The sequence below is a fragment of the Oreochromis niloticus genome, linkage group LG11, assembly GCF_001858045.2.
Source record: "Oreochromis niloticus isolate F11D_XX linkage group LG11, O_niloticus_UMD_NMBU, whole genome shotgun sequence".
NCBI lineage: Eukaryota > Metazoa > Chordata > Actinopteri > Cichliformes > Cichlidae > Oreochromis > Oreochromis niloticus.
The window spans coordinates 12,381,859-12,393,884 of record NC_031976.2 but is presented as its reverse complement, the minus strand read 5'-3'; the positions used below and the strand labels follow the sequence as shown (position 1 = coordinate 12,393,884).

The window sequence follows — 12,026 nt, the reverse complement described above, 5'->3', positions numbered from 1 at the left end:
CTTGTGAAAGAGTTTCTGAAAACATCGATGAATAAATGCTCTGCTTTGTATATGTTGGCAGAGAATACATGACCACCTGTAGGTAACAATGCAAAAGCACCTTTTCCTTATTTGGCTTAGAGACGGGACACATTCTTTAATTCTATTAGTGTAACCATTAAATCTGTTTTCATATGTGCATACTCTCTTCTCTCACCCTCACTTTACCTCCTGCTGTCTCTGATTTGCCTCACATTTATTCACTCCACCCTTCTCTCTTAGTGAGCTATATACACAGTGTGGTTACATTAAGCCCATTAGCTATCAAACAGTATGGAACCAGTGTGAGTCCTTGCATTGTTAGTCATGAGGGCCAGTACTCTGTGGGCCTAGTTGCATATGTAATTGCACAAATTCATCATCATTAGGAAATCAGAGCAGAACACTCCACTCTGGTCTGAATGGACATTAAGAGGAGCAGCTCAGAGAAATGTATTCTTGTGAAACTTTGTATGTTCTAATCTAATCACATGATGTGATGGAATGTGATAGAATCTTATTTAGTTTAATCTATTTGTACACTTCTGGTCCATGTTTCTAATCATTAAAATGACAAAAAAAAGTAGGGAAAAAACTGTAAATCTCTGTATCATGTATATATGTATATTACATGCAGTAAAACAATTTCTTTTTGTTTTAGGGGGGACACAATTACAAAAACTGCTTCCATGAATTTTAACCAAAAGCAGACCCTTCATAACCTTTAATGCAAATTTGATTAAACAACGAGTTGACAGATTGTGGCGGCAATAAAATCAGTGAAAGAGACACTTTTTGTCTCAATTCCACACAGTGAGGAAATACTTGGCTGACAGAAACTGCAAGAGTAATCCACAGCAAAGTGCCAGTGCATTTTCTGTGCCAGAGCAGCTCATACAAGTGTGTAAACACAGACTGAAAGCACAAAATTGATTATAAATCTGAATCAAGTAATTATCATGTAGTTAAGGAATCAGAGTAGTCTTCTTGAGGTTTTGCAGACAAGTGACTACTAACAACGTATCATTAACTGCTTGGACATTTTGGATATGTGATAATCATAGTGACAATGAGGATCAGAAGAATAAGATCCCAGTTACACAGGCATAGAGACTGATCAAGGACCCCATTTTTACCTAGCAACCCACCTGCCATGAAGGAAAAATGTGAGTTTCTCAACCAGTTTTTGAAAAACATTGATGAAATCACAATCACAAGATTGGCAAAAACCACTAGCATGTTGCTGCAGTCACCCAGAGTTTGCATAGAAGTGACATACTAGTCTACCTACACTGTTCATCTACTCTCCTAGCTGTAGTGAAACTGCAAAGTACAACACAAATCAGACACAAACATTTGTAAAGGTTGGCTACAACACTGAGGCACAACTTTTCGGTTCCCAGTTGGTGTTGCACTTTTTCGAGTTTTGCTACCAATAGCCTGGTCACTAGCAAGTATTTGCAACCAAACAACTAACAACCAAAGCAAGAGGAGGTTTTTGGTGCAACACCTTTTTTAGAACCAGTTTTATCTATTCAGAGCCAAAAATTTCCTGGAACCACTTCCAACCTATAGGGAATACATGTTTGTTGAGCAACCACCAGTTGCATAACATATTGTATGCTGGATAAGTCTTTACCAATGTGCGCATGACGTCACAGGGGAAATTCCGGTACACTGTTATAAGCTGGACAGAGCTCTCAGATGTTGTTCCAGGGAGCTGCTGGAGCCACTTGCCTAGCTTGGGGATCACTGCACTGAGTGCTCTGATTACCACTGGGACCACTTTTACCTTCACCCTCCACATCTTCTTAAGCTCTTCTCTGAGCCCTTGGTACTTCTCCAACTTCTTGTGTTCCTTCTTCCAGATGTTGCTGTTATTCGGTATTGTTATATCTATCTCTACAGCCGTCTTCCTCTTCTTGTCAACCACTACTATATCTGTTGGTTAACATTACTGTTTTTTCTGTCTGTATCTGGAAGTCTCACCGGATCTTAGCTTGGTCATTTTCCACCACCCTTGGTGGAGTCTCCCATTTTGACCTCGGGACTTGCAGGCCATACTCGGCACAGATTTTTCTGCATACTATTCCAGCCACTTGGTTATGGCGTTCCATGTATGCCCTGCCTGCTAGCATCTTACACCCTGCTGTTATGCGCTGGATTCTCTCAGGGGCATCTTTACACAGCCTGCACCTGGGGTCTTGACTGGTGTGGTAGACCCCAGCCTCTATGGATCTTGTGATGGGACTTTATTCCTGTGCTGCCATGACTAGTGCCTCTGTGCTGTTTTTCAGTCCAGCTTTGTACATATCATGCAGTGGCCTATCCTTCCATGATGTTTCCTCTTCTTTCTTGGGTTTCTGCTTTCTGAGTTATTCACTGACCATGTGGTCAGTTGTGGCCATCTTCCTGATGTATTCATGGATGTTCGTTGTCTCATCCTGGACCGTTTCTGATACTCACTAGTCCTCGGCCTCCTTCCTTACGCTTAGCGTACAGTCTCAGGGTGCTGGATTTGAGTTTAAACCCGCCATGCATGGTCAGGAGCTTCGTGGTCTTGATGTTAGCGGCTTCTATCTTCTACTTTAGCCAGCTTATTATCCCAGCAGGGTACCTAATCACGGGCAAGGTGTAGGTGTTGATCGTCTGGATCTTGTTATTCCCATTCAGCTGGCTCCTGAGGACTTGCCTGACTCTCTGCAGGTATGTGGTAGTTGTAGCTTTCCTAGCAGCCTCTTTGTGGTTTCCATTTGCCTGTGGGATTCCCAGGTACTTGTAGCTGTCCTCAATGTCTGCAATGTTGCCTACTAGTGTGATAGTGTGATCCCCTCAGTTCTGTCTACCTTCCCTCGTTTCATTACCATCCGACTACACTTCTCCAGTCTGAATGACATTCCAATGTTGGTCATTGTAATATATCCTTGTGGTGTGGATCAGTGAATCGATGTCGTTCACTCCTGGCATTCAGCTTGATGTCATCCATGTACAGGAGGTAGCAGACAATTGCTCTCTTCTGTAGTATCCGTAGCCAGTCTTGGCATTGATCTCACTGGTAGATCCCACACTTGATGGTAACTTTTGCTATTGGTTTGAAGTTGTCCTCAGTGGCTACTGTGTGTGTGTGTGTGTGTGTGTGTGTGTTTGTGTGTGTGTGTGTGTGTGTGTGTGTGTGTGTGTTTGTGTATGTATGTGCATATAAAACCACAGTGTTCCATGCTCATAAACACACTAATCACACAAAATTCTGTCATTAAAAAAGGATAAATAAATATTCTACTGAAATAGATTAATAATTTAAAAAAAACCAGTCTGCTTTGATGATAGTCTTTTCCTGCCTTCCTGCAGAGCGTCATCTGCAGCGCATCACCCTCTTCTACCAACATCTGCAAATTTATGGTACATGGAGGATGCGTCCTGCTACTGAGAGTAACCGCAGACTTTTGGAGTTTGACAGTCAATAAAAGAAGCTACTTTCTGCTCCCTTACTGACAAGGGTCACCACAGCAGGCAGCACAGCATATTTGATTTTTTTTGCCAGATGCTCTTCCGGACTCCCCCACCCAGAGGAAGGGATATGCTGGACTGGAGGTGAGAGAGAATCCCCCATCCCATGGGTTATGCTGATATCAGTAGCCAATACTTGTGCTGGTGCTCATTGGATTCCTATGGTGAAACAAAGTGTTGCTTAAAGACAAGGCAACACCAAGGGTCATTTAAACATTTCTGTTTTTCTTTAATCATCTTAAGGACGCCACACTTATTTGTGAGCTTTAAATATGTTCGTTTGCTAGCTTTTTCCTTTGTCAGGCTAGCTGTTACCTTGTAATTCCAGTCTCACTGCACAGCTGAGATAACATCTACTGGCTCCGGCTATATTTTTAGTTTAAAAATGTGAAAGCAGTGTCAGTTTTTCCATTATTTTACACTTTTGGTTTGAAACATGTTTTACAGAATATTCACTCATGAGCCAGTATTAAGGGAGAAAAACAGCAGTCCTTTATATTCCAGCTGCAATTGAACAGCTTGCATGGTTGCATTTTGTCATTGAATACTAAGACTGAAATAAAGTAATAAAGTCTGTAGCCTAAACTCTGCTAAGAGGCCAAGTGTTACCTCACTGTTTGTAATCCCTCACATTATTTCTCTCCCTTTCTCAAGACTGAATACAGTGGAGCAGTCTCAAAACTATTTGATTGTTCACAGTTCTGCATCCACACACAAAAAACCAGTGAGTAAGAAGGAAAAAGTTGTTTGGATACTGCTAAAGATGTTACACTAAATCATATGAAACAGCATTTCCCTTTACTATACAGTATCTCTTTTTTGTTGTCCATGTAGTAGATTTATTGACCACCAGCTATATGTAAAGTGTATTACAAATTATAATCATTTCTATTACAGGGCTAATACAGAGTTAGTCCTTAATCCTGTGACAGACTGACGACAGGTCCAGGATGTACCCTGCCTCTTGCCCTGTGGTAGCTGGGATAAGTTCCGGACTCCCCGCGATCCTGAGTAGGATATAAAATGAATGGATGGATATTACAGTTAAAAATGGTATTATAATTATTACATTAGTTTTATGGAATATTAACACAAAAGCCTTTTTGTTTATTCACCAAATGTGTAAAAGGGAATAGAGCCCTTTAAAAAGTAATAGTTCGCTTAACTTTATAACACTGTTCTCTGGCACACATGTAATCTTTCTTAATGCTACTTTATTCCTTCTGTTCATCATCTACTTTGCACAAAAACAAAAATTTCCCTTAATTTGTACTTACTAGTACACAATGTTTCTCACTTTTAGATTTAACTGATTCATTCACGCTTCCATTCACTAAACAGAAACTTGACACCAAACATGTAATCACCTTACAATGGCTGATTGTCTCCTGTCTGACTGCTGATGACCTCTCAAGCAGGGAAGTGTTATTTTAGGAATAAGGCAGTATAGACCACACATGCACACGCAGATATACTTACACATACAAAAGCACAAACAAACACATAGGAAAAACCTGATCTAAGACTTCCACTCGTGGGAACTTAAAGAGCCATTTAACTAAAACCAACTTACTACTCTGAAACGAGCACATAGGATGGATCAACCTGTAATTTAGGTGCTGCAAGCTGGTCATATTATACGTTTTTCATGTGTCTAAGCAGTATGAATAGGGCTGTGAGGAAATTTTCGGCTTTTTGTACCTCACAAACTTTTAATTTTGTTTGCGAAGAGTCACTGAAAAATCTTTTTAAGCTTAAAAGGACATAATCTGATTCCTCAGAAATTACACAGGTTATTTTCATGCTCTGGTTACGTGCAGTCTGTATGCTTTATAAAGTCCTTTAACTCAGGGAGATCTGTCTGAAACTGTGCATCACATTTTCACCCCTAGTGAACGGCAGTCTGTCAATATTTCTAAATTAGATGGCCATTATGTCAATTTTTTGCAAAACAATCAAAGTTGGTCGCTCAGAGGTTAAGGGTTTTACATGTTCAATCCCTGGGTGAATGTGGTGGTCACCGCAACTTCTTGGAATTGGTCACTGAGTGCAAAAATCACGGAGCAATCACTGATTTTTCTAGTCATGATGAGGTGGTCATGCTAGTTTTAATCTGAGCCATAACCCTGATACTAACCATTGGTTTATATTGTTGCGCCTATGTCCATCTTTTTCCACTGTTTATTAACAAAATAAAATAGACTCTAAATTATTTTCCGGTCAAATGTATGACATATATCCTTAATATAAATCAATGATATATCTGTGGGGGAAAAAATAGCCACAGTTGGGTCAAAAATCCTTAAGAAAGGTGGTGTGATTGATATCACCTAAGCATAGACGTTCCAATTATTGTTGATGCATGTCACTTCTATTCACTTTGACTTTGAGTATTTTGTGGCCAATTTCTGATCATTTTGAGCATTTAACTTGATTTATTACACTTCCTCAATGTGCTACATCCCTGTTTCAGAGTCAGGAAGCATGTAATTGGCTTAAGTGTCCTGGATGTTTTCTTAGAGACACTGGAGAGAAAAAAGCCAGTCACGCATGCTTTCACATGAAAAGACACCACGATGGAGAAACAAAATGAAAGACATAAAATGAGACAGACAAGAAAAGTAGCCAGTGAAATAACCATTGTTATAATTAAGATTAGAAAATATCTTGGTGGAGCTGAGCCATAATTGATCTTGCGTGTGAAGCATCGGGTTGATAACATGAAACAACCACAGCTGTAGACTTACTGATTAGCTACAGTTATGGTTTTATCATCTCAAACGATTATGTAAAAGTGTTTGAGGGAAAGTGGTTAACACAGAGATCTTCAATCCAGAAAATACAGAAAATTAAGAGGCAAAAGAATGAAAAGGTTTTCATTATTGCTCTTGCCCACGCTGAGCTTTTTACAACTCATGTGAAAACCAGTGATATCTGTTTAACGTTAAGTACAATATGAAGAGATATATCATGTTTCATAAAGTAAAAATGTAGCCACTAAAACTGGTACTGTCACTAATGATCTCCCTGCAGAGGTGACCTCAATGAACTCAAACAGAGGTTTCAGCCAAGTGACGCACATAAATGCAGCCTTAAGTGTTGGACAGAACTATTTGGCAATGTGTTAAGGGTCACTTAACAAAAACACACAAAGCCATATTTTGCAGCTAGCTTTTAACAATTTGGTTCATGTGGACCATTGTGACCACTGGGAGTGTCTCATATCTCATAGAATGGCCAAGAAAATATTCTGCTAGTAAAACCTTTAATGAACTAGATGACGATTGTCTCACATCCTTAGTGTTTCATCTTCAATGATACACTTTTTTCTAATTCTGTTCATTCTGGTTTGCATCTTCATCCTTCAGCCACTTCCAGCTCTGCCTCCTGTCTTTTTGTAAGTGCTACTGTCTCCAAGTTATGCCTAATTACACAAGACACACAGGCAGATCAGAAGAGGTGCACAACAGTGAGTCTCTGCACCGATCTTTAAACATGGAGGTTCTGTCATAGTTTGGTGTTGCCGATTTTGTTGAAATTGATGACATTTACAGAAAAATAAGTACAGAAAAGTACTTTCAGATTGTGATCCACCATGCACCATCTGGATAGTAACTGGCAACAGCTTTATTTTTCAGGGTTTTTTTTTTTTAAACCTCCACAATGAAACACTGTCAGTCATGGATTGGCCTCCCCAATGCCCAGACCTCAACATTACTGAAGCAGTGTGGAATCATCTTGACAGAGAACAGAACAAAAGGCAGTCAGCATCCAAAGATGAGCTCCAAAAATATCTTTCAAAAAGTCTGGAGAACCATTCCTGAAAACAAAGAAATTACAAGCTTTCCTAAGATAGTTCAGGCTGTGTTGTAGAGTTAAAGGTCGTCATTCACTTTTAAGCTTGTTAGAAATGTACAAACCATATTAACCTAATTTCCATGTCTGTTTGTACATTTCAACAAAACTGCTGCTCCTACATCCCATTTCAAAATGTAAAGAAATGAGGGTGGCTCAAGACTTGTGCACAGTGCTGTACATACAAACAAATATACTACATAGCCCCACACATTTAGTGCATCTGTTTTATTTTTTTCATACACTAAATCAATAATGATGCTTTCAAGAGGTTTTCCCACAAGAGGTTAATCTTGCCAGAAACTCACTTAACTTCTTATTGGCATCGCTGTGGGGTTGATAGGACATTATATTTCTGATTTATATGCTGGTGTCTGCCATTACTTCATCTTCAGACAGTTAGCAGCTGGAAAACAACAGAAACTCCATAAAATGAAGCCCAGAAATTCTTAAAGATTATTAGATTTCCTTTTTATATAGCCAATGTCAATAGCAAAGAAAGACTTTTTTTGTTATCAAGTTTTTTTTTTTAGTAAATTATATGCGTTCAGATAAGAAATGTATTCCCATGGTAAGGATAATGAGATAAATTAAATTAAACTTGTACTATACACCAAAAGTCAAGTGTACAGTGAAAAAACTAATGAAAAGCTGGTGTTAATACTAACATTTCCTTTCAAATGGCTATATAAAAAATGGCCCTAAAAACCATAATTTAAATCATCCTGAACCCTGTAAGATCAATGCTTTTTTTACTACTTATCTACACTGAAATTTTCATACAGAAAAAAGCATGTTAATACAGTCTCATTAGAGGTGGGCACAGGCAGCGCTTTGACTGTGACTTGATGCAATAATCTGACTGATCTCACTCACAGCTTGTCATACATTGAAATTTATGCGGGGCTTCTTGCAGTCTGATTTTAAAATATTTAGTGTATTAAAAATAAAGCTGTGACATTGTATCCACTGAGCTCCCTCAGTCCAACATGAGAGATTCCTGTCATGATTTGAAGGTTAAAGGATTTAAATGCAGAACTCAGAAACAGGTTGTAGTAAACAAAAGAAAACAAAACCTTTCATTGAGGTTGACATCGGAGTCCCAAATTACAGCAACCATGGGAAATATGTGCATGCAGAGGAAAAACAGACAGTAAGAATGAAAGGAAAGACCGGATTATACATCCACATGAAGGTAATCTGGGGCAGGTGAAAAACAAGACATGGCTGAACATAATCAGGATAATCACACACAAGACATAAAACTAAAGTCAAGCCAGAAACTAACAACATAAAACACAAAGTAACAAACTACACACAGAAGTAAGACACTTACACTCAGAGGAACACTTGGGGAGAGGAAGGGAAGGGAAGAAGGAATCTGATGTGAATAAATAATAGACTCTAAAAGGAAACTAGATTTAAGAAGTGGCAAAATGTAAAGACTAAGGATCCAACAGCAAAAATTCATAAACTCCAACAAACCCAATTATTAAAGCTCATGTTTCCATGGAATGTATGCTCCTATCACATTTGGTCTAATTGTTTTGGTAGCTAACTAAGTCACCCCCATGGGCTCTCTTTATCCTTAAAGCTTGGGCCCCCACCGGAGCAAAGATACTCTACCAGACGTCCTGCACCTGTGGTAGAGCATCTTTGCTGTTCCTAAGACTGCACTGTTCTGGACTGACAGATGTTGTTCCTGGCATCTCCTTTGGCCACTTGCCCAGTTTGAGGGCACCTACCCAAATACTCCAGTTACCACAGGGACAACTTTTGCCTTCACCCTCGAAATCTTCTAGAAGTCCTCTCTCAGTCATTGGTAAAATGTCCCAAATCTTGTGGACAAATAACCCCCTTTAAATAAAGGGACAACAATGTTACCTGAAGTCTGGCCGGTACAAAGTCTGGAGAACACAGAATCTCAATGGTGAAACATGAGTCAGTGAACACACGGAATTACCGTGGAAAGTTGGAGTGTGTGGTTTCGGGGGAAGGCACTGAAAAAAGAAGGAGAAGTCGGTTAATGTTCTGAGTGGGCTAGGGAAGAAAGGGAATAATACTGTAGTTGCTGCGCCATAACTTGTGAGAGGAGGCAAGAAGCTCAAGAGAAGGATGTTCTTCCAGTGAGTGTCCAGGTGAAGGATGATAATGGAAATCCAACCAGTGTTAAGGATAAGCAGGTGGGCAGGAGGACAGGCATTCGAGGACGGTGAGCGGGGAGAGTCCAGAGAAAACAATACACCAGAATCTGAGGAGGTCTTCGGAAGGTGACCATCATCCGAAAGAGATACATAGCAGAGGGTACCATGGAGTCATGGCATGGCTGCTTGGAGGAAGAGAAGAACAAGATAAGTACAAATCATGAAAAAGAGAGACAAGGAATTTCCAAGAGGCCTGTTACCACCATAGTGTAGCTGACAAACTGGCGAAGAACTGGTGGAGACGGTGATCTTAAATATCCCTCGTGCTGATTGCCAGCGATGAGGAACAGGTGAAGGAGGCAGGTGTGGCTCAAGCCAGCCTGGAAAAACACCACACACTCTCTCGGATTGTAACACTTTAAACCAGTTGGGTCAATTACATATTATTAGCATGAATGCAATTTCTAAGTGTATTTATTTGCTATCTTGCTTTTGCACTTTTGGGGTAATTTATGTTTTATGGGGAGTTTAGATAATATATTATACCGTTTACTATTAACACATAGATAACATCACTATAAGCACAGAGTCAGCAGTTTGCTCTGGACTCTGCAGTTGCAGTTAGCGGTCAGCACATTCAGCACAGCAAACTTTTGTTAATGTTCTTACACCTTTACACACACATATGTGCACACAAGGCAAACATAACAAAATTTGGTCTCTTTCATACAATTGTGACATTTTTCATTTAGTCACAGTTGGATATTTTGTATAGATGTTCTCTTTGATTTGGTGGCTGCACTCCAGTGTTAACCTTCATTATTAAGTCAAGCATTAACAGGTGGATTACAGCGTGCTTCTCGAAAATATCCCAGCAGGTGAATACTGTGCGGACACACTCACTACATCCAGTGTGCCTGTGTCTCCGTTAGAGGAAGTATGTCTGGTGCCTGATTGTGTGCCTTGATTCCTGTCTGTTCTTCCTCTTCACACAGAGCCTGCTAGAATTAAAAGCTAGCCGGCTAATTAGTGTTTGGCCTCTGCTTCTTCTCTAACCACCCCCTGGTGCTCTGTGTCCTGAGTGGCTTTGACACGGCAGGCCAGCACCTAATTGGATCAACACAATTATTCACATTATTATCTATGCTGAGGTTTTCTTTCTTCCAAAATTTTATTTGAAACACATACAAATATAAGGTTGTACAAACTGAACATTATATCCACATGCATTTGTGCACAGTCAAACACATCGATGTTATCTTACATATTTATGTAAAACGGATTTTGTAATCTCATTTATTTGATGATAAGGTTCTGTGAGCAGTTTGCTGTTGTTGTAATGCTATATGCTCAGTAAGTAAAGACTTGGGAATTAAGATAAGGACTAAGCTAAGTGCTTTATTGAAAGCTGAAGCTCATAGGAAACCCTGTTTCAACAACAGTTTCATAACTGGAAATCAAATATGTCATCTCTCTAGTGTATTTACTTATGTCTTCAATTTAGCAATCTCTTAGGTTTCTTCTTAGGGTTTTCCTCTATATTGTCATGTTTTTCTAACTTGTCTTTAATAAGATATGTTGCTTTTTTGTCTGGCTCCTTTTGATTGTTTAGTCTGCAATGTAATGTTTTAAAATCAAAATGGAAATCAAAAAAGTCCCTGGAAAGGGCATTTGGTTGTCTCTTCCTGTTGTATCTAAAGATTTGAATAGCTTTTTCTTCCTCTTTATTTGTGTAGTTGTTAACACATTTGCCTAACATGTGAACGAGCCCTAGTCAAAGACCAAGAGGAGTCAGAAATCCCCACAAGCCATCCGAAGACAATCCAGAGTAAAAGTCTGTGTGGCTCCACTGTGGCCAAAAGACTTATTTAAACATTTGGAGTCATTTTATTTTTCCCCATGTTTTAATATCCTGTATGCAGCAATGTAACACAAAAGGTGACTTACCGATTTTATTTAAAAGCAGTATACAAATAGAATATAGAAGCTTTTTTTTGCCAAGTTATCGAGCTTTGGTGTTACTCCACTGTTTCTCAGTAATTCATTGCTGCATTTCCCAGTGTTTTATTTAATCTATGAATAAAAGGACATGATGTGTAAAGTGTTACCAAAATCTTGGTAGTATGACGTTTCATGCTGAAAAAAACCATTCACAAAGTATTGTAGTTCTCAAGAGCATTCTTATGTCAAAAAGTGTAAGGAGTATGGAGGACTTGAAGGTCAGTTAAGAAGAGGGGGAAATGGCAGAAATACAGCAACAGGAGTGCACCAGGGGAAAACCACCATGTTTTCCTAAAATTTTCTTAAGCTACAACTTTTTGTTGGAGGATATTTTGAATGTCTGTGAATACTGGCCCTGGCTTCCACCCTCACCCAAAAATAAACAAAGATAGTTTCTGTTGAATATATTGGAGCATTTGGTATTCTTAATATACGTGCCTGTTTGTTTATGCATCAACAGCCATATAAGTTAATTTAAGTTTGCCATTACGGTTAATGGTC

General features: G+C 39.2%; 2 long non-coding RNA genes across 2 annotated transcripts; one reads left to right on the top strand and one right to left on the bottom strand.

Annotated features, from left to right (window-relative positions):
• Positions 1-3,383: 3,383 nt before the first annotated feature.
• Positions 3,384-4,542, top strand: LOC109204168 (uncharacterized). Its single transcript, XR_002063726.1, has 3 exons — positions 3,384-3,609; positions 4,180-4,249; positions 4,423-4,542. It is a non-coding gene; the product is annotated as an uncharacterized LOC109204168 (long non-coding RNA).
• A 3,108-nt stretch (positions 4,543-7,650) lies between these two features.
• LOC112848123 (uncharacterized) lies at positions 7,651-9,756 on the bottom strand. Its single transcript, XR_003222063.1, has 4 exons — positions 9,464-9,756; positions 9,344-9,380; positions 9,126-9,237; positions 7,651-7,786 (listed from the first exon to the last, which is right to left on the bottom strand). It is a non-coding gene; the product is annotated as an uncharacterized LOC112848123 (long non-coding RNA).
• Between the last annotated feature and the right edge of the window lie 2,270 nt (positions 9,757-12,026).